Genomic DNA, 22,757 nt, shown 5'->3' on the forward strand with positions numbered 1-22,757 from the left:
GAGGGGCTGTCACTGACAACTTCAGGGACCTCCTCCTCACCATCTGAAAGCAGGAAGGCACAAGAGTAGCTTTAGAGTGAGGAGAGGGCGTCAGCGAGGGATGCATGAGTGGTGGCATTCAGCGCATTGGTCGGACAGTGGCAAAGGATGTAGATCTGATGCGCAAGTGGGACGAGAGAGGTCCAAAAAATGATGTCCTTACCATTGGTGCCCAGAACAGGGTCGGCATCTCCAGATGCAACGGGGCCAATTACCCGGGCACCCATGATGCGCTCCACGCGCTGTTGCAGCTCGGTGAGCGGCTGGATCTGGGGTCCGCCTCCCCCGGTCACAGTCCGGCTCCTCTTATTATTGGCCAGCTTGGCCTGCAAGAGAAAGGACGGCCTCTAAGTACAGTGTGTAGCCCTGATCTTGTGTGCACTGCCTCCCATGGTCGAATAGCCTGGCCAGTGTGTAGCCCTGATCTTGTGTGCACTGCCTCCCATGGTCGAATAGCCTGGCCAGTGTGTTAAGTGTACAATGTGCAATTGATGTTCATGACTGACCCATAGCTGCTGCATGAGGGCTGGCCATTAGGGCTTTCAGGTCCCTTTGCCCATAATGTGAGGTGCACATGCAAGGATGAGGAGGACACTGGAAAGGGTACTCACCCTGACAATCCTGGCGAGGTCATTTAGTTTCTTGCGGCATTGTACCACGCTCCTGGGGACCTCACTGTTCGATGTCACCCTGGTGGCGACATGCCTCCAGGCTCTCCGGTAGACGCGGGTCGGCGGCTTCCTCCCATTGTCTGGGAACAAAATATGGCGTCTCTTCTCCACAGCGCTAACCAGCACCCTCAGATCAAGCTCTGAGAAGCGCTGCGCTCGTTCACGGGCCTTCTCCATACTTTGAGGCGCTATATGGGTCCAGCAGCAGTGTTCAGGCCTAGCTGGAGGGCTCCAGTGTGCAGGGCGTGGCAGCAGACCAAGTCGACCCTTCCCCCTTAAGAGCTGGCCGGCGCCAGGGTGTCTGCTGTCAATCAAGAAATGGCCGCACCTGCGCTGCGCCCGGCCTCGGCGGTATCGCTCAGCACCTCCGGCTTAGCGCCTAAAGAGAGCCGTGCATCGCCAGTTTTAGTGCTCGAGCAAACTCTTAAGGCAAAGCTAATGAATATCGGTGAAGTGGCCTCGAATTTGCGCCAGGCGCAAACTTTAGTGGCCGCCCGACTTTACCGCCCCAAAAGTGGCTATAATGAATTTCTAGGCCCTTGTCTTTGAGTTATTGAAGGCACATCAAGAGGGAGATTTGGAAAGAGACAAAGGGAGAGAGCTTTCTGCTTTGACTCAGCGCTCGCACAGGTACTTCTGGCTTCAGGCCAGAGCTTTGCAGTTGGATTGATTTTTCAGTGCCATAGCCTTGAGTGGCCACATATAATGGGGGCTGCAATGGGTGGAAATGTTGAGTTTCTGCATTGCATTGAAAGGGCTCAGAGATGCCAAGAGAGAGTGCAAATCATGGCCAGACGGAGAAGGGCCAACAGGCGTTGGCACAGGAGGGCTTACCCTCCCAAGGTATACCGCCAGCACTTCTCCTACCTCAACATGTCTGAGGAGCAGTGCATTCGGAGGCTTCGATTCAGAAGGGAGGTGGTCACTGAGACCTGCCACCTGCTTCAGAGAGATCTGCAGCCTCAACTGAGGAGTAGGACGTCTCTGTCGGTGGCAGTGAAGGTGACAGTGGCTCTCAACTTCTATGCCACTGGCTCCTTCCAATCCACTACTGGGGACATTGCCAATGTCTCCCAGTTTGCGGTGCATTGCTGCATCCGCCAGGTCACGAATGCCCTCTTCAGAAGGAGACGTCAGTACATTTCCTTCCCCATGACCCTGGACAAGCAGCAAGAGCGTGCAATGGGATTTGCAAGAATAGCGGGCTTCCCCATGGTCCAGGGCACCATTGACTGCACGCATGTGGCTTTGCGGGCGCCTCTAGAGAATGCTGAGGATTACCGCAACTGGAAGGGGTACCATTCGCTGAATGTGCAGTTGGTGTGTGACCACAGGCAGCTCATACTAGCTGTCAATGCCCGCTTTCCAGGCAGCAGCCACAACACCTTCATCCTGCGCCAGACTTCAGTGGCAGACATTTTCGAAGCCCCGGCTCAGCCAGGAGGCTGGCTTCTTGGGGACAAGGGCTATTCCTTTGTGCACCTGGCTAAAGACCCCGCTCTGTGCGCCCACCACCCCTGCTGAAGAACGATACAATGACAGCCATCAAGCGACCAGGAACATCATTGAGCACACGATTGGCATGCTGAAGCAATGGTTCCGCTGTCTGGACCATTCCGGGGGAGCCCTACAGTACTCGCCTGAGCGAGTCTCCCATTTCGTTGTAGTGTGCTGCATGCTGCACAACCTGGCTATCCTCAGGACTCAGCCACTGCCAGCAGACATTGGAGCACCACCAGAAGAGGAGGAGGAGGAGGAGGAGGAGGAGCACCAAGATGGGAGGGAAGCACAAAGTGCAAGGGCTGTCCGTCGGCGGCTTATTGCAAGTCGGATCTAGGCCCCCTCTCAGGGAATGGCTTGTGCCATTGAAAGAACATGAATGGAGCCGCTCCGCAAACCCTGAGGCAGTCAAGGCAACAAATAGTTCAAAGTGCAAACATGCACAATCTGAATAAAAACAATTTTTTATTTAACAAACTCTGGGCCCTTCCCGCATGACAAACAAATACAGAGAAACCCCCCAAGAAACAGTCAGACACATAACTGGCTCTCACAACCTGGAGACAACGAACAAAACAGTAAAACAAAAATTACCATGACCCTCGGCCTTCATAAAAACCAAAAACAACATCCTCGGCCTTCAGAAAAACAAACACAACATCCTTGGCCTTCAGAAAAAAAAACACAACATTTTGCCACACCTCCTACTTTTCGGCCTGCGAGGGTGATCTGCCTCGCTTACGAGATTGGCCCCTTCCCGCCCTGCAGCTCCTCCGCAATGGGACCCCAGTGGCTGCAGCAAGGCTGGGGGAAGGCTGCTGAGGGTCAGATAATGAGTCGGCAGATGCCCTTGGGGGATGGCCTGGACCAGCTCTGGGCCTGGAGGGCCCGGCTGCTGACTGTTCCAACTCTGCTTGGGCGGCAGCAGTCTGTCCTACGGGTGGTGGCAGCTGCAGTGGAGGAGTGACAGTGTTGGCAGCAGGAATGCTGCCAACCTGACAGCACAGGCACTCTCTGGTCGGACGAGACACTGGCACTCGCACGGGCCAGCACTGAAGCATGCGCAGCAATCTGCTGAAGCACAGACTGCTGGGCTGCTGTGGCACGGCGAGGGCCCCGGCGATTTCTGGCCCATCCAGCGAGGGTGGCAGCAGTTAGTGCTCGTGTGGCCCTGATCTGTGTCTGCATCAGACCAGCCAATGACTGCATGGCACGACTAAGCACTTGGCTGGAAGCCGCATGTGATGCAGCGACGTCCTGCTGACTCCTGGCCTGTGCTGCCCCGAAGTCCTGCAGACTCCTGGCCTGTGATGCAGCGACGTCCTGCTGACTCCTGGCCTGTGCTGCCCTGAAGTCCTGCAGACTCCTGGCCTGTGATGCAGCGACGTCCTGCTGACTCCTGGCCTGTGCTGCCCCGAAGTCCTGCAGACTCCTGGCCTGTGATGCAGCGACGTCCTGCTGACTCCTGGTCTATGCTGCCCCGAAGTCCTGCAGACACCTGGCCTGTGCTGCCCCGAATTCCTGTACACTCCTTGCCAGTGACTCTATGCAGTCAGGCATCCTTGCCACTGCAGCCAGGCATCCTTGCCACTGCAGCCATGAGCTCAATGTGCCTGTGCTCAGCCTGGGCGCCCATTTCACCAAGGAGCCGCACCTCCTCTGCGCTCACTGTAGCAGGACTGGAGGCCGCACTCGCCCTCCGGGGGGAAGGCCGCCGAGCTTCCCTACCCCTCCCGTGTTGCTGCAGCCCGCTGGGCCCCGGACCTTCACCCTCCTCAGACCCTTCCTCCCTGCTCCCCTCCAGGGAAGACGTGTCCCCATCATGGCCATGGGCTGCCTCGGCTGAGGGTGGCACTGATGGTCCGGTTTCCTCTTCCTCCTCCTCACCTTCCGATTCACTCACAGTGCCAGCTTGAGGGCCCGCCTCCTCACCTGGCGAATCAGCATCTGAAAGCAGGGAGGCACAAGAGTTGCTTTAGAGTGAGGACAGGGCGGCAGCAAGGGAGGCATGAGTGCTGCTATGCACTGCATTGGTTCGAGAGTGGCAAAGGATGCTGGTGTGAGGCACAAGTGGAAAGAGAGAGGTCAAAAAGGTGATGACCTTACCATTGCTGTCCAGAACGGGGTCGGCATCTCCAGTGGTGACGGGGCCAATCAGCCGGCCTGCCATGATCCGCTCCACTCGCTGCTCCAGGTCGCTGAGGTCTTTAAGTTCAGCACGGTCTCCCCCAGTCCGTTGCTGCTGCCTCCTATTGTGGGCCAGCTTGCCCTGCAAGAGAAAGGACAGGCTCTGAGTACAGTGTGAAGCACTGATCTTGCCTGCACTGCCTCCCATGGTCGAATAGCCCTGACAGTGTCAAGCCCTCATCTTGCCTGCACCGCCTCCCATGGTCGAATAGCCCTGACAGTGTGTAAAGTGGTGATTGTGCATGTGATTTTCGTGAGAGTCCCATAGGTGTTGGATGAGGGCTGGGCATTGGGGCTTTCAGGACCCTTTGGCCATAAAGTGAGGTGCACATGCAGGGATGAAGAGGATACTGGAAAGGGTACTCACCCTGACAACCCGAGTGAGGTCGTTGAACTTCTTTCTACATTGCGTTGGTGTCCTGGGGACCATGCTGCTGGAGGTCACTGTGTGTGCCACCTCCCTCCAAGCTTTTCTATATTTGCTGGGCAGCGGCCTCCTGCCACTGTCAAGAAAGAGGATAGTGTCTTGTTTTGCACACTTTGTACAAAAATAATAACTTGCAGGACAACGGAGTATTACAGTTTAAACTCTTTTAATGAAGCATCAGTTCTGTAAGCTTTCTCAATCAATACAGCACCGTGTGGACAAGATGGAGTCAGGACCCTGGGTCCTCCAAAACAATAGTAGTCCTTACAGATGCCTGCAGGCCAATGACAACTCAGCATGTGATCACATGTGAATATAATAGGTATTCCTTACAGATGCCTGCGGGCCAATGATAAATCAATATGCAAATGTTACATCCCCTTTCTTTTAAAAGAAAAATGTTATGGATTACTTTTAAACCTTTCTTCTACATAATGTTCTCAGTAGCATCAACATATAAGTAAACTCAACATTTAACTAGCACTGAAAACATCTCAACGTTTCAATAACGATGTACAGTTTTTTTTAGGGCAGCGATTGGCCTACACCCTTTGACAGTTCACAAGTCAAGGATAACTCTAGGCTTGACCTCTCGTCGGAATGACGTTGTTGTTCCTTGGTGTTCAGGAGGTGCCTGCGATTGCGGCGGTACACCTGTCCTTCTGGGGTGCGGACGTGATACGATCGCTCAGTGTCAGCTGGCTGGATGACGACTGCTGGCTTCCAGTAGTCATGCTCCTGGATTCTGACGGATTCTCCATTGTGCAGCGGCGGCAGTAGTCTAGCTGACCTGTCATAGTATCTCTTTTGGTGTTGCTGTCTCTGTATACGTTTTGCATGCACTTGCTTGCAGCTGACGACTTGCCAGGGCCTGTCTGGGATATGGTGAGGTATCATGGGCTCTTTGACATTTGATGGGCGATGTTCTAGACAAATGGAACATTTTCCGACAATGTCCTCAATGTGTTTGCACATTCCGGGCCAAAACATAATGTCACGTGCTCTTTGTTTGCCTTTTTCCATGCCCATATGTCCAGCATGAATTTTTGTCAACATCTCTTCTCTGAGACTGGTAGGAATGATGATTTTCTCCCCTTTGAAGACGATTCCGTTGATTTGTGACAGTTCGTCTCTATGGTTCCAGAATTCAGATATGCTCTGAGGGCATTTCCTCCTTTCCTCAGGCCATCCTTCATGTATGACTTTGCTCAGCAGTGTGAGTTGTGCATCTTTCTCTGTTGCTGCTCGGATCTCCTTCAGTTTTGAGTCACTCACAGGTAAGCTGTTGTACACCATGTGCACCTGCACATCCATGCCTTCACTAAGGCTACTGTCCTGGTAGCTAAGAGACTTTTTGGAGAGTGTGTCTGTGACAGGAATGTCTTTGCCTGGATGGTGAATGATTGTGAAGTCATACTTCTGTAGCTGAAGGATCATTCTCTGTAGCCTTGGTGGGGCTGCGGCTAGTGGTTTCCTCATGATTGACTCGAGGGGCTTGTGGTCGGATTCCACAATGACTTGTCGGCCATAGACGTACTGGTGGAAATGCTTACATCCAAACAGAATTGCATATAGCTCTTTCTCGATTTGAGCATAGTTGATTTCACTGTCTGTGAGAGATCTGGAAGCGTAGCCGATGGGCTTTCCTTCTTGCAGTAATACTGCGCCTAGTCCGTACTTTGACGCGTCCACTTGTAGTCTGAGCTCTTTGTTGGGGTCGAAGTAGGCAAGATCTGGTCCTGGTTCTCTGGTGATTAGGTCTTTCATTTTCTGAAATGCTGTGTCGTGTTGTTTGTCCCACAGGAACTCATTGGACTGTTTGAGCAACTGACGCATGGGTGCGTTGATTTCGGAGAGGCTCGGGGAAACTTGGCTAATAGTTAACCATGCCTAGTACTGTCTCTAGCTCTGCGCGGTTCTTCGGCGGCTCCATCTTCTTGAAGGCGGAGATTTTCTCTGGATCCGGCTTAATGCCATCAGTTGAGAGGCGATGCCCGAAATAACTGATCTCGGTGGATCCGATTATGCTTTTCTCAGGGTTGAGCCGGATACCTTTCTCCCGTGATCTTTGTAGTAGTGCACGGAGGTTCCTGTCATGTTCCTCTCTATTCCTGCCATAGATAAGGATGTCGTCTACGATTGCGACTACTCCGTCGAGGCCTTCATAGGTTTCGTCGATCTTCCACTGAAATTCATCCTGAGCTGAGATAAGACCAAATGGTAAACGCAGAAATCGGTAGCGTCCAAATGGTGTGTTGAATGTTGTTAGCTTAGATGACTCTTCCATGAGCTTGATAGTCCAGTATCCTGATCGTGCGTCCATTACACTGAAGTAACGTGCTCCCACTAGCTTGGGTGTGATGTCATCTAGCATTGGTAGAGGCTAGTGAGGGCGTTTGATAGCCTTGTTCAAATCTCTGGGGTCGAGACAGACTCTGAGCTTGCCTGTACGTGGTTTCTCAACCACTACTGACGCGTTGACCCACTCTGTCGGTTCTGTTTCCCGGACGATGATTTCTGTATTTTCCATGCTCTGCAGCTCCTCCTTCAGGTGACTACGTAGAGCAAGGGGTATCCTTCTCGGTGGGCAAACCACAGGGGTTGCTGCTGGGTCAAGGTGAATAGTGCATTCACCTGGGAATAGTCCGATTCCTTTGAAAACGTCAGCAAACTCCTCCATGACTGTCTGCTTCTCAATTGGTGCTGTCAATGATAGCACTAGCTTGACGAGGTCCATGTCTAAACATGCCTTTAGACCAAGCACTGGAGGTACTCGAGTGTCAACAATGTAAAAGTCCAACATCATGTCGCTTTCTTTGTACTTGCATTTCATCACGCATGTGCCTTTTACAATGAGCTGCTCACCCCCATAGCCGGTCAGTCTGTGTGAGGTGGGCTGTAGCTCACACTCATCCTTCAAGCTGTGATACTCACTCAGAGGAATTACATTAACCTGAGATCCAGTGTCTAGTTTAAACTTAAGCTCTTTGCCCTGTTTTCCTATCTCAATATCGGCATAGGCTTGCTCAGTCCCTGAAATCTGTTTTTTCTGTGACACAGACTCAATAAACAGTTCCTCTGAATTTGGCTCTCTATCTGGCATTTGGCTGTCACTCACTGTGTGTACTGTTTTTCAGAAAACAGTCCTGCAAACTTTAGCAAAGTGGTTCCGTTTAGCACATTTAGTACATTGCCTTCCTTTGGCAGGGCCGTACTTCTTTTCTCCATGTCAGTTGTTTCCACAATATCCACAGTTTTTGAAGCGTTTTATGTCTGTGTCGCCCATTTTTAGAATTCTCGCTATTCTTTCTGTTCTGAAACACGCTCTCTGGGCAGTGTTCTTTGGTGTGTATCTATTAACTGCGTGCACTGTCTGTTCACTCGAGCTGCTCGTGGCGCCGGTTATGGTTTTCAACTGTGCTTGGGCTATCTCGTGCGATCTAGCTATGTCTATAGCTTCGTCCAGCATTAGCCCGGACCCAACATTCCAAAGTTTCTCTCTCACTTTAGCTGAATGTATTCCAAACACGATGCGATCTCTGACCATCTCATCTTTATCTGCATATTCACAGTCATTTACCAGCAGTTTTAATTCAGTCACGAACTGTTCAAACGACTCACTAGCTCCTTGTACTTTCTCCTGAAACTTGTACCTAGCGAATATCGTATTTGTCTTGGGCATCACATATGCTTCAAAACAGTCAAAATAACTTTTCAGTACCTTTGCTTCATCCGCGGTGAGAGACCATGGCCCAGAAATTCGGCTCTCCGTGGGTGAGTACGCACAGGGTACTCACCCGTAGGCCGAATGGAAGTGCGGGTTTCCTGCATGCACTGTGCATGCGCGGGAAACCGGCACTTCCGATCCTCTGAACGAAGGGGTTCAGAGGTCGAACGCGCGCGCAGGGGAGGCTGCGCGTGCGCTTTGAACTTAGGTTTTTTTTGCAGGTTTTCACGCGAGGTTAAGTCTGCAGGATTTACACATTTAAAAAGCAGTCGTAAGGCCTGCTTTTTAAAAGGTAAGTGGTCAATTAATTAAAATTAAAACATTTTTTCCACAGGTTTATTATTTTTAAATACTTTAAAGCAAGGTAAGTTTATTTTTAGCCCCGTTTTTGTATAAAATTATTTTTTTCAAAATTTAAATTATTGCTTAAAATAGTTATTTAATGTAATTTGTAGTTTATTGAAAAAGTGTGATTTAAAAAAAAATTATTTGAATGTTTAATGCTATTTTGAGGCCCGTAGTATTCATAAGTTTAGACAGGTCTTCCTGTCAATCTTATGAATGGGCTTTTCCCTCCTCCGATTGGCTGCCCATGGCTCATGTGATCCCAGGGGACGCATCGCACTAACTACGCAACTGGGACACGCAAGCACAGCGCGCCGGCAGCTGGGCCAGGCCCCGGAGTGGAATTCCACGGGGCCCTACAGCTCAACTGCCGGCGCGCAAGGTAAGTGCAGGTCGGGGGCTTGCACCCGCGGGAAGCCCCCGACCCGAATTTCTGGGCCCATGTGTTAAAAATGTCTCTCCCTTTTTCTTCGATCCACAGGAGTAGGTAGCTGCATCTTTCTTCCTCCCCTTTGCTTTTCAGTGGACCCGAAAACATCAACTCCACGTGGTGCTTGAACTTGCGCCATTCTCTATGTAAGTTCAAAGATTCCCAATTCATTCGAGGTAAGGAAGCTCCAACGATGTCCATTTCAAATCCCTGTTCTGACACCATGTCTTGTTTTGCGCACTTTGTACAAAAATAATAAATTGCAGGACAACGGAGTATTACAGTTTAAACTCTTTTAATGAAGCATCAGGTCTGTAAGCTTTCTCAATCAATACAGCACCGTGTGGACAAGATGGAGTCAGGACCCTGGGTCCTCCAAAATAATAGTAGTCCTTACAGATGCCTGCAGGCCAATGACAACTCAACATGTGATCACATGTGAATATAATAGGTATTCCTTACAGATGCCTGCGGGCCAATGATAAATCAATATGCAAATGTTACAGATAGGTCACCTGCGCACCACTGCACCAACCAGAACCTTCAGGGCACCCTCACTGAAGCGCTGCGCTCGCTCCCTAGCCTTCTCCATAGTCGTGGGCGTAGCGTTGCCGAAGCAGGTCTGTCCAGGCCTAGAATCAGGGCTCCAGTGTGCAGGGCGTGGCCACAAACCAAATCGACCCTCCCCCTTTAAGAGCAGACCGGCGCCAGCGTGTCTGCATGCAATCGATAACTCGCTGCACCTGCGCTGTGCCCGCCCTCGGTGGTAGCGCCTCGGCTCGCCGGCTAAGCGCCTTACGATAGTCGTGCTCCGCCTGATTTAGCGCAGCAGCAACCTCTTGGGGCGATGCAACTCAATTTCGACGAAGGTGGCGCTAAGTTGCGCCGGGCGCTAAATTTAGCGAACGCCCGGCTGTAGCGCCCCAAACGTGGCGATACTGAATTTCTAGGCCTTTGACTTCTATCCCAGTGATTGTCAATATATGCTGGAGTTTTCTTGTTATTTATTGTCCATGGGAGAAAAATCTATCGCGAATATCTCAAATTGATAGGGAACAGATCTTTTGAATTAAACTAGCGGATGCAACTTGCAACATTAAGGAAATAGAAAAGTTTAATAATGAAGTAAAATTAATTAAAATGCCACTTTAAACAAAAATTTAATTTTAAAAATGTATTTGTTTTTACGGGGCTAAAAATAAACTTACCTTATTGAAGAGTATTTTTAATTTATAAATGAAGGTTAAAATTTTATTTTTCTATTTTTTAAAACTCTTATGCTGGTAAAAGCAGGCCTTATGCCTCCTTTTACCAGGCGTAAGAATTCCACGGCCTTTCAGCGGGCGGAAGTTGGGCAAATAGCCTTTTCCGGGGATGGGGAGGATCTGGGGTTGGGGACAGATTGCAAGTGCCGGGTTTCAGCGCATGCGCTTGGCATGCCTAAACCCGGAACTTCCACCACCCCTACGGGCTCCTGCGCACCTCGTACGGGTCGCAAAATACAGCCCTTTATTTTCATCTCTTTGTTTAAATAATATTTAATATGTACTCCCTTCTCACTACCACAAGATGGCAACATTTGATGAGAAAGATGGTATCCAAGGGATTCCAGCCCTTTGCTAATAATGGCACAGAATTTGCAGTTGCAATGATGGCGATACTGTCAGTGCTCACCGTCATTACTGTATAAAGCCGACAGCAACTTCTGGCGTCCACACATGCGCAGTTAAATGCGGAAATCCGGAAGTTGCTGTCAGTGATACCCTGCTCCTCCACAGGGTGCGCTGTTGCAGTCTTTGCAGATGGAATCAATTAGAAATCACTGATTTGACATGAACTTCAACTTTTTACACACTGTTCTCGCTGTAAAAACCCTTGAAAAAGTTAATAATAAATAAAAACAGAAAATGCTGGAAATACTCAGCAGGTCAGGCAGCACCTGTAGAGAGAGAAACAGAGTTAACGTTTCAGGTCAATGACCCTTCGTCAGAACTAGAAAAAGTTGGAGATGTAACAGGTTTTTTTAGCAAGTTTAGGGGCAGAGAGAGGGGGAAGGGGAGGAAAGAACAAAAGGGAAGGTCTGTGATAGGATAGAAGGCAGGAGAGATTAAGAGACAAAAGGGATGATGGTGCAAGGCAAAAGGAGATGGTAACGGGACAAGTTAAGAAACAAAAGATGACTCTAGATGAAGTGTAAATGGGAATGGCAGGATGATCAACAGCTGCCATGTGAGAGAGAGAAAAAAAATGATAGGGGCAGAGATTATGGTCTGAAATTGTTGAACTCGATGTTGAGTCCAGAAGGCTTAATTTGAAAAAGTTAAGCCTTGTTGAATGAAGTGTAACTGAGTTTGTACTGTCGTACTAAGTCATTTTACTGCTGACAACCTCTCTGGCCCTGAAAAACTAATTTTATATTGTGGCGCCCCATTTCCTCCAATCCATGATAAAAATTCCATAAATTTTTAAATAATAAAATTAAATTAAAAAAAAGTTTAAAAAAGTTTGTTTATGATGTTTCAGCTTCTACCTTAATCCCGTGTGTATGTCTCGGATTTTGCGGTCAGTGGTGAAGTGACGACGTTTGCCGCTGACCTCGAAGAAAGCTGCCCACAAAGTTTTAGTGGGCTCTGTGGCGTCGATTTCACCTTTTCCGATGTGACTTTCCATCTGACACCATCTATAGAGGATCTGTGGTGTCCAGCAACAGTGATGTCATCAAGCAGGCTGAGCAGCCAATCACATTGAAGAATTCTCACAGCTAGCAAACCAGGAAGTAAAAAGCAGGTTGTATTTTTCACGTTTTAATAAATTTACAGAAAGCGAAAGAAAGATTTTTAAAAATGTATTCATTCACGGGATGTGGGCGTCGCTGGCAAGGCAAGCATTTAATGCCCATCTTGCAAGAAACACGCTATTGCGTAGCAGCCCCAACCTCTTTCTGACATCCTTTTTGAGCAGGTAATAGAACTCCTGGGAAGGCACACAGCAGAGGTCATCAGAGACAGGGAAGTCAGATGGCCCCTGCTGGCTGTAGGTTTGACCTGGCAGTCTGTTGCTTTTCCATCTCCTGCTGCAGGACTATAGCTAACCTTCCTGAAAACAAACTCATTACTCTTCTGCAACACTTGACATCTCAATTTGTCCAATACCCATTATAACCTCTCTTCCTCTTCTCTTCTAGATGAAACACAACAAGAAAAGGCAGAATAGGAGGAGGAAGATCTGTCAGGCCCCTCTGCATACCACATCATTATTTGTTCTGTCCCTGCAACTCACCAACACAGAGCGATTCATCTGCAGGAAATAGATAGTGTAGACAATGATATTGCATAAAGTGAATCGCAGAGCATGTGTGAGCCATATGGGAGAAGACTGCTGGCATTGTAACTGGCACTATAAAGGAAGGCTTCTCGACAGTGCAATGTGCCCAGGAGTGCATGGCAGTTCCAAGTGCATCTGCGAGTATCATCCCCCACCACAAAGGCCTAAAGAGCAATCAGTTTATTCTCCTTGTTTGCACAGACTGCAGCCATTGTAGGGTAGATTGAACAAACTGGCGTATTCAGGCCTTTAAGCTCTAGGGGCTCGGATCCATGCAAGCATCTTCCAGGATCTTAGTGGATCCCCGAGTGCAGCCTTCCCACTGATTAATGGCCAGCCAGAACCAAAGTCCAGTACCAGTAGCAAGGCAGGAGGTGCAAGCCCTTCAGTCAGCCCTTTCAGATACCTGCAATTGTAGCAGTAAAAAAGCAGAGCCAGGTTGGCCAGGCAACAGTAACAGAGATGCAGCCTGCAGCAGGTCTATCCCAGGCCTCAGCTGTTATGAGACAAGGGCCCTCAGTCCCATGAGGCTGTTTACCTGGTTTGCAGCCAACAACCTCTCACACTGCTGGCTCTCAAGTAGCACCTAGAAGGAGTACCAGATTATACTGCAGGGGCATCACAGGGCAGTATGGTGGCAAGAAACAGTTGTCACTGTTAAGGAGGGATTAATATAAATAAATATATGTAGAATAAGTTGGTGTGGTGTATTAGAATATCGTTTGCTACTTTTGGAAATGTTTGAGATATAATGGCATGAGTTCCTACTGGCTGACTTGTGGACTTTACAGCATAGTGTGCAAATGGGACACATAGGTAAGGAGAAAGAGGGAGATGCATTCGGGATTCTTGGACTGTGTGAAGATTTTAGTCACTGGTGAAGGTCTCCCTAATTATCTGGCTTTGTAAGGTTCCTGCAGCCAATAATGGATGGTCCTCAGTTTCCTCATCTTGCTGCTGCTGGTCTGTCTGTCATCTGGCCAACCTAGTTCATCTTTCTCCTCAACAACCTTCATGACCAAGCCTTTTTGGAGCATGTGCAGCATGCACTATTTGAATTGTATTATATTGTCCCTCTGGAACGAGTGAGGCATCTGAAGCAACCCTTGAGCTCAATTGTGTACTTGATTATGACTCTGAGGTTAAAAATTGCTGGGATAGTGGACTGCCTTAAAATGAGAGCGTCATGGCAGCTGCCAGCATGTTGATCAGAAATAAGCTGACATTCATTAAATTGAATCCATTCTTGTTAAGAAATTTAAAGGAATGATAGATGGGGCTGAGATAGTTAATTCTCCTGCAACTTCAGGAAGTGAACCACTTGTAGAACTTAATGACCTTGTGCTGTTGGTTGTGGGGGGTGGGGGGGAGGGTATTCATAAATTTATGAACTGCCTGGCCTTGATATATATGGCATCAGTCATGTGCTGGTTGCAGATATCCATTGCAGATTGTCTGATATTGGTGATCTCCCCAATAGTAGCTTGGAATGAGCCAGTCACAAAGAAATGTTTATAGCCAATGGCAAAGCAGTTTGAATGTTGGCGATAAGTTGGAGGTATAGTGCCAGCAGATGGCAGAGGTCATCCAAGGTTTTCCTGCTGAAGTGTCACGACGGTTGCAACTTTTATAGCCAATGGCAAAGCAGTTTGATTGGCGAGCTGGAGGTAAGCTGGAGGAATAGTGCCAAGATCTCCCTGCTGAGTGCATGTGCAGCCTTCTCATACAGAGGACATGACTCAATACTGCGTTAGACCACCAGGGCCAATATATTCTGGCTAGTAGGTACCACTGGGATTGCCTCATCCTCCTCCTGCAATGACGGATGAGCGCTGCCTCTTTTTCTTCCTGTAGATAAATAAAAGGATTCCCATTGAAAATTTTATGGTGCTGCCTTTACAATGGTCTAGATTGGAAAATTAATTGACCCAATGAGAATTATTTAAAGCGGCAGGAAAAAGCCAAGTCATTGGGCAGGATTTTCATTGGGCCGTGGAGGCGGGATTGGAGGCGTGTGGGGGGTAAAATTGCAAAAACAGGCGGGCGGGCCCAACCTCGCCTCCATCCCGCCTCCAAGCAATTTTCATTAATTCGTTTCTAATGGTCCCGTCTCCGTCCCGCCTCCAAGAGACGGGATAGGCTGTTAAGGCCCTTAACAAGCACTAAATGGCCTGTATAATGCCATTTTGTAAGACATTTGCAATTTTAACCCTTTTCCCACATGAAACACGCCTGTTGTGAAACACACCGGTGAAACCTGGCGGGAGCACAATTGGATTGCTGACTATCAGCTGCAGGTCAACCATTAACGAGGAGATTTGATCAGCCATCATTTGCAGGTGGCAGGACTTTGTAGTCTCAGGTCTAGGGGAACTTTTAGAAGGCATAACCACAGCTGTGGAAGTTTGGAGCCTGACACCCATCTCCAGTGTGACCTCCTGGGAAACACCTCTCGCCACCTTCACTGAGCGCTTCCTCAACTGAGGCATCTACCAGAAGCATGGGAGCCATTTATTTCCTTCCCTTCTGGACATTAGATGAGGACGAAGACCAGCCGTGGCACCAGCAGAACCAGGAACAACAGCAGCACCAACAGCAGCAGCAACAACAGCAGCGACAACAACAGGAGCGCCAATCTGCTGCTCACCCACCTGAAACTGCACAGGCCAGAAGGGGCCAGCGCATGGAAGCCCGTCGGCGCAGGAGATACCCCCCAAACCGGGTCTACAGACACAGGGTCAGCTACCTCAACATGTCTGAGCAGCAGTGCCAAAGGCGGCTCCGACTTTCGCGAGAGGTAGTGGGTGACATCTGCGCAATGCTGCATCAAGACCTGTAGGCCAGAGGACCAGGTGGACAACCCTTACCAGTGGCCGTCAAAGTCACCACCGCACTCAACTTTTTTGCCTCAGGCTCATTCCAGGGATCAGCAGCAGACATCAGCGGCATCTCCCAGGCGGCCGCACACACTTGCATCACGCAGGTAACCGATGCCCTCTTTGCCATCGCGCACAATCACATCCATTTCACCAAGGATCAAGCAAGTGTCACGGCGCGTGCGGTTGGATTAGCTAATCTGGCAGGCTTTCCAAGGGTGCAGGGCGTTGTTGACTGCACACATGTGGCCCTTAAGGCACCCCATTGCAATCCAGGTATTTTTGTCAACCGCAAGGGCTTCCACTCCCTTAACGTTCAGCTGGTGTGTGACCACAAGAAGGAAATTTGTTTCTGCCAAGTACCCTGGCAGTTGCCATGACTCCTTCATACTGCACCAGTCTAGTGTGCCTCCGCTATTCAGTCCGCCAGAACAACTTAACGGATGGCTACTTGGAGACAAGGGCTATCCCCTGAGGATGTGGCTAATGACACCATTGAGGAGCCCATCCAACGAAGCTGAGGAGAGCTACAACTCCAGCCACATGTCCACCAGAGCCATAATCGAGCAAACCATCGGTTTGCTGAAGATGTGCTTCAGATGCCTGGATAGATCAGGTGGAGCCCTGCAGTACTCAGCAGCCAGGGTCTCCAGAATCGTCGTGGTTTGCTGTGCACTTCACAACACAGCACAGCATCGTGGCTTGCAGATTCCTGAGGACCAAGTGGCTCCTCTCATATCCTCCTCAGAGGAGGAGGAGGAGGAGGAGAGCGAAAACAAACATCTTGCAGAGGCCCATCAACCAGCGGCAGCAATACGCGAGAACATTGCTGCCCGGGATGCAAGGAACGCACTCATCTTGGCCAGATTTGCTTAGCCCAGCCAATCAAGCACTTTTGCCTCGCAGCTTCTTACCTGAGCATCGACAATGGCCAAGAACCAGCGGATTCCTAGCAATTTGACCACCATACTGACGATTGCAAGTAATCCTAAGCCCTCAACGTGAAAGTCCCATTAGCGAAATGACACACGCCACAACTACAGCAGTAGCCATCAGATTTTTTATTTACATTATTCATCTGATGGCTTTTTCACAGAAAACTTCAAATTTCACCCAAGTGACTACTGTTGTGACTATTTGTGCAGTATCTTTCTCTTACGCGTGCTCCTACGTGGTGCTTCCCCTGTGGCATCAGCAGATGCGGAGGCCCCTTGCTCACTTTTCTGCTGCTCCTGTATCGACACCTTTGGCGGGCATCCTCTGGGGTTGCAAACCTGTGAGGGCTCGTCAACAGTCTGCTGCTCCTGTAGCTGTGCAGGGGTTGAGACGCCGATCTCAATTGGTTGTGGACTCTGGTGGGGCTCTGACCGAGGGCTCTGCAGTGCCATGGAAGTGTGAGCGCTTGGAGAGGAGCCCCCACTTCCTTGATGTCTGCCACCAACTTCCCTCTCATGGGTCAGCTCCCCCTCAGCGCTTGCAAGTGGCTGGAGAGCACCTTGCTGCACATCAGAGGGGCCATGGGGACCCGTATCTGCACTGGCAGTCCTACTCAGAAGGACTTCCATGAAGGTCTGGTTTCTCTGTTCAATAGATGACCATCGCTCCTCCAGAGATGTCATTCTATTCTGAACACTCACCATGTTTTCAGCACTCTCGAATTATCACCTCCATGGAGGTTGCCAACCTTTCCATGGTGATGCGTTCATGCGCCAATGACTCCACAAAGGCTCTGCTCATGTTCGCAATGGACTCCTCCATTCGCTCCACACTTGCAGCGACCCTGGAGACAAAACCTGCCAGAGACTCCTGCATCTGTTCCTGGAGTTCCAGCACCGTTGGATGGACCCAGAGGCAGAGGGTCGACATGCAGCTGAGCCGAGCTGGCAGAGTCCTGCGCCCTCTGACTAGGACTCTCCACTGCTGTCCCTGTCTCCACAATCTGCTGATGCTCACTTGTGAGCTGTGATACACCAGGTGACAACACTACTCTATGTCCCGAAGGTCCCACTGAGGTGTGAGTGTCTGCGCTGGTGCTGGGTGCGCTGAATTCTGCTGACGCTGCACCCTCAGAGGTTGCAGCTTCCTCTGAGGAGTCTGGAGGCTCAGGCTGTTCCTCCTGGCTAGTGGGGACGGGTGCTTGCGATGGTCCTGTTGGGGAGTAAAAGAGTCAGAGATGTGATGCCAAGGTTACATGCACATTGCATCTTGCAGATGATTATAAGTCCATCTGTTACAGCTTCAGAATCATTATCAGTGACTCATGCAATGTCAATGAGAGAGATGGAAAACTATTCTGTCAGCAGCTTGCTGTGATGCGCCCGTCTGTCCGTCCCCCACTTGCGCATCTTCCTCCACTCCTACGATCTCCAGGACCGCCTCCTCCCAGGGGGTGAGGTGGGCTACTGAGTGTGGCCCTCCTCCTGTCCTTGCTCTTTCTCACTTATTGTGAGCTCTCTTTTCCTGCAATGAGGGAGACAAGTGGGGGTTGAGTGAGAATGAATGAGTGTGGAGATTCCATAGCATAGATACTTAGAAGGAGACAAAGATGGAGTGAGGTGGCAAGACCAAGGGCCCTCCCTGTGTGTTGTCAGTTGTTTTCATAGCATCACAGTGATAGGGAGTGTGAGGGCTGCATAGTTGAATAGTTAGGTGAATGTGACCATAGAGAGAGAGGGAATGGGTAAGGGTGCATGGATGTCAGTGTCAAGTGAGATGTGGAGGAAGAGATTGCTGAAGCTGAGTGCTGGTGAGGAAAGGCAATGGGGATCAGATTGAGGGTGATGGGAAATTCATACTCACTTTTCCAGTGCGCAGAAGATCATGAAATCTCTTCCTAAACTGAATCCAGGTTCTGTGGGTTGCTGATAATGAGTTGACCTCCTCTGCCACCTGGATCCACACAGCCTTGGTCTGCTGGGGAGGCTTCTTCCTCCCTGAAGAAGGGAAGAGCACCTCTTTATGAGCTCTTGCTCCCTCAACTAAAGCCTGCAGGGCAACGTCGTCAAACCTTGGAGCAGACCTAGGTCTTTCACTGGCCATTCTGCCTCCAGGTCCCTGTAGCATGAAAGGCCAAAAGGTTGGCAGTCTGCAGAAGAAGCAAGGCTTGTTGCAGACCTTAAATGCAGCAGCAATGATGACGTCATCGGAGGCGACTTTCAGACTGGAAAAATTCATTTGCCATGGGTTCCCACACGTTGGAACTCAATGGGCCAATTAAGTTAAATTCGCATCAATCTCCCACATCGATTTAGATTCGTGTGGATAACACGAAATGCGGATTATACGACCCCAGCCCGCCTCTGAATTAAAATCCAGCCCATTGCCTTTGTGAGCAAAAAAATTGAATTCAAAGCAGAGACACGAATTTCTCAAGCAAAATAAATTTGTCTATGACGGTTCTTTTAAATTCAATTTCTGGGTTTATCAGGTGCTACCGAAAAGCAGGCATACATTATGTTAAAGGAAAATGTGGTGTAAACAGTGGGAAATTGGACTCATGGGTGTGGAGTTTCCACCAGGGGCACAATCAGCAGGGACTAATTTGGGTGAATGGACTTTTGCACCAGCGTAAAAGATCGCGGATACTCCAGCATAAAGTGGTTATGGACGCAACTCACTTATGTTTAAAATTCCGCAATTTTTAATTGCCAGTTCATTCAATTCCTCGATTACGCTTTTACCTGGGCACAAATCATGCAGAAATTCCATGCCATGATGTCATCTCATCATTACCCTGTCATTTGCTTGTATCCACATGGTAGAAAGTTGGTATTTCCTGCACTTGCCCCCAATTCTGGTCAAAATTCTGACCCTTACAAAAATGAGCGGGGCCACAACGTAATGGGTTGCTAGTATCAGCAAGAGAAGTAAACTGTTATGTTATTATCCTATTAGTAGTATTCTCTAAGAATGCTCAAGGCTGCTGTGGGACCAAATCCTGAAGTATTTTGTTCTGGATGAGGAATGGCAAGTAGCTAATATGAATATTGCTCAAAATATACCAGCTACCTTTCTGCACCTTTCTATTCTGATGTGGCCTGCCAGTTTCAGTGAGTTGCTGGCATTTCAAAGACCTATACAGTTAAAGTGATAACAAAAAGGAACCCCTTCGTAATGAAGCTTTACTTGGAATGTTGGAGCACCATTCCAAGAGAAGTCTCATTACTTCAGGAATGACTGCAACTTGTGTACAGACTTTTCAAATTATGACTGCATTTATTATAGCAAGAAATTAAAAGAAAACTGGATTTAATGAACTTTTGACATACAGATTATTTTGTGTTTACGCTATTTATCAAATGTAAAGATTTCTATGTGTACTGAACAGAATCTTGAATTTTCTTCTTTCTCTCTCTACTTTTTGTTCTGACTTTTATACATTTTTCTCTCTTGTATCCAGGGGTTAAATTGGGCGAAATGGTCTGAAATGGTGTACCAGTTCTAGGCACACCAACAGAAACATGAGAGCCTGCTGGAAATGGACCTGTACTGGCATCTCAGCTAGGCACAGACAGACTGAATCACCAGCTCTTGCTTTGATTCCGAGGTTGGCTCACAATTTCACTTTAACAGCTCATGGTATGAACATTGTTGTGTGTATTTAGCTCTGCTGTGTCGCACACAATATAGGAGGTAAGGTCTTTCACTTCTGGTCTCAATAAATTGATAATTGGAGTAAAGGAAGCACAAGCAAATGCAAATCAGTCTAATTTTTTTTATTTTTAAATAAATGTTGGAAAATGAGCTTCTGCTCACTCAGCCTCTTGTCCACTAACCTTTCCAAGATCACTCTAATCTTCTTCTCCATGATCTTTCATCAGCATCAATGATCTTTTTTGTCGAACCTGTGCAATGGTTTGCAATCTAAGCAGTTTTTTTTCTGCCAATCTTCACAATCTTTTTGCTGCTTTTATGGTGAATCTATCTCCATGGTCCCATGCTTCTGTAGCAAGTTTAAGAAACAATTACATGCAGCAATGGGAAAACTATTCATAACTATCTTGTCACCTTTAGTGCAATAAACATCTGCCTGCACTCTCACTCTGGGTAGGCATGTCGCTCAAGAAGACAATAAACACATTAAAATATCAATGAATGGTCTTCTCTTGCTCTCTCTTTCCTTGTTCTCACAAGATGATTACAGATGAGGAAGGCCACTTGACCCAATTTAATTCATCCATCCAGAGAAAATCTAACTTCATCTCATTGTAGCATTCAATTGTTTTTTAATTGATTCCAGGGTGTTTGGCTCCACTATTCTATCTGGAAATTTATTCCACACATTGATCACACTTTATGTGAAGAATGTCCTGGGCTGCGATTTCCCCGACCTCGGCGGGCGACATCGGTGGCGGATCCCGATCTGTGTAGAATGATTTTCCTCTGATTGGGCTTGTTTGCCGGCCAACTGAAGGAAGTGGGTCTGATGACATCACTTGATGATGTGTCATCAGCTGGTTTCCTTAAAGGGACCATGCGCAAATTTATTTTGGTAGTTGTGCTGTCAGTGTTCTATGGCATTGAGGTGCTGCAAACACTGACAAGCACTGCACAAAGGTGCACAGCTGCACCCAGGCTCTCCCATGACTCCCTCCATATGCTTATGGAGTGAGTCACAGCACCTAGGGAGGTGAGAGCGGTTGTTCCAATGAGTTGACACTGGATAATTTGCTCCAAACACTTGCAACCTGCATAAAGCTCAATCTGTCTTCCAAATGCAGTAAGCAACAGCTTCTGAGCTTGGAAAGTGAACAGCTGTGAGATGGGAGCTTTTATAGCACATTTGCAGCTGTCAAGTAATGAGATGATCCCATGGTCATACAACTCCCGACCTCCTTACCTGACGTGATCCCCGAGCAGGATTATCCCCATGGGCGGCCTCATAAAATGGTAAGGTGAGCTCAAAATACTTTTTAATGGGCTGTTAACAAGGTCATAATGACTTGAATTGCCTCCCCCGCCACTGCATGTCGGGTCTGTTCAGCCCTGACAGACCAGATATCTGGGAAAGTCGTGTGGTGGTGGGTTAACAGCGGGGTCCTGACCTGCTGTCAAAAAATTTTCCCCACCTGACCCGCTACCGAACGTGCCCGCTAACCCCCTGAAAGTTCCCCCCCGATATCGGTCCTAAGGATATCTTTTGCTGGTTTTAACCCCCTAGTTTTTCTTCCACAATTTAAAGTAATATTATTCCAGGTTAACTTTTTCTATTCCTTTAACATGCTATATATCTCTATAAGATCATCACTCAGATGCTTCTTTTCTAGGCTGAAAAGCCCAGGATTCTCCAGTCCTTCCTGCTAATTCAGCCTCCAGAACTGGAGATCAGCCTTGTGGCTCTTCTCTGCACCGTGTGCAGCACTTTAATGTCTCTCTTAATTTTTGGCAACCAGACTACGCAGTATTTAATGTATGGCCTGACCAAAGAACGATGCAGTGTGGTCTTTACCTCCTCTAACTTGCATTCCACTGTGTTGACGATGTAATTCAATGTGCTTTGTTGATTGCTGCTCTGCATTGGTTGGCACACCAAGGCTCCTCGGTCTCTTTTGGTTTTACCCTTAGCTATTACACCATTCATGAAATGCATATTGCCTATTTTTCCTTCCTATGTGCAGTACTTTACACTTGTCTGCATTAAATTTCATCTGCCATTGTTCTACTCACTTACATATTTTGTCCAACTCATTCTGTAATTTCTGAGCTTCCTTCTCCGCTGATTGCACTGCCTCTCCTAGTTTGGTCTCATCTATAAATTTGCAATGAGTTGCTGAATCCACGTTATTTATGTAGATTATAAACAATAATGGTCTCAACACTTAGCCCTGAGGCATCCCACTCAGTACTTGTCCCCACTCTGATGCAACTCTTTCAATTAATACTTAGGGCTAGAAATTCGCCTCCTTAGCACCTCCCATTATCGCCTCTGGATGGCGATAACGGGGCACTAAGCACTTACCGACCGAGCGTGGCGAGAAGATCGGCTCCTGCTACATTCGGCGAGAGGTTTATGGTAGCGGTATGGCGTTGCGCCTCGATCTCCTTTGCCCAGAGATCATGACATCATCGCCGTGCGCATCACCCCGGACCCGAACTTCAGTTCCGCCCCCTGCAGCATCGCCAGGCGAAAACACCGACAGCTGCAGGAGGCGTTCATCGGGAGGTCAGGCGCTTTGGGGGCGATACTTAAAGGCGGGGCGGCCGAAGTAAGTGAAAAAAATTCTGAAATACA

Source organism: Somniosus microcephalus, chromosome 5 (assembly GCF_052327205.1).
Source record: "Somniosus microcephalus isolate GS21.2 chromosome 5, FLI_Smic_1.0, whole genome shotgun sequence".
NCBI lineage: Eukaryota > Metazoa > Chordata > Chondrichthyes > Squaliformes > Somniosidae > Somniosus > Somniosus microcephalus.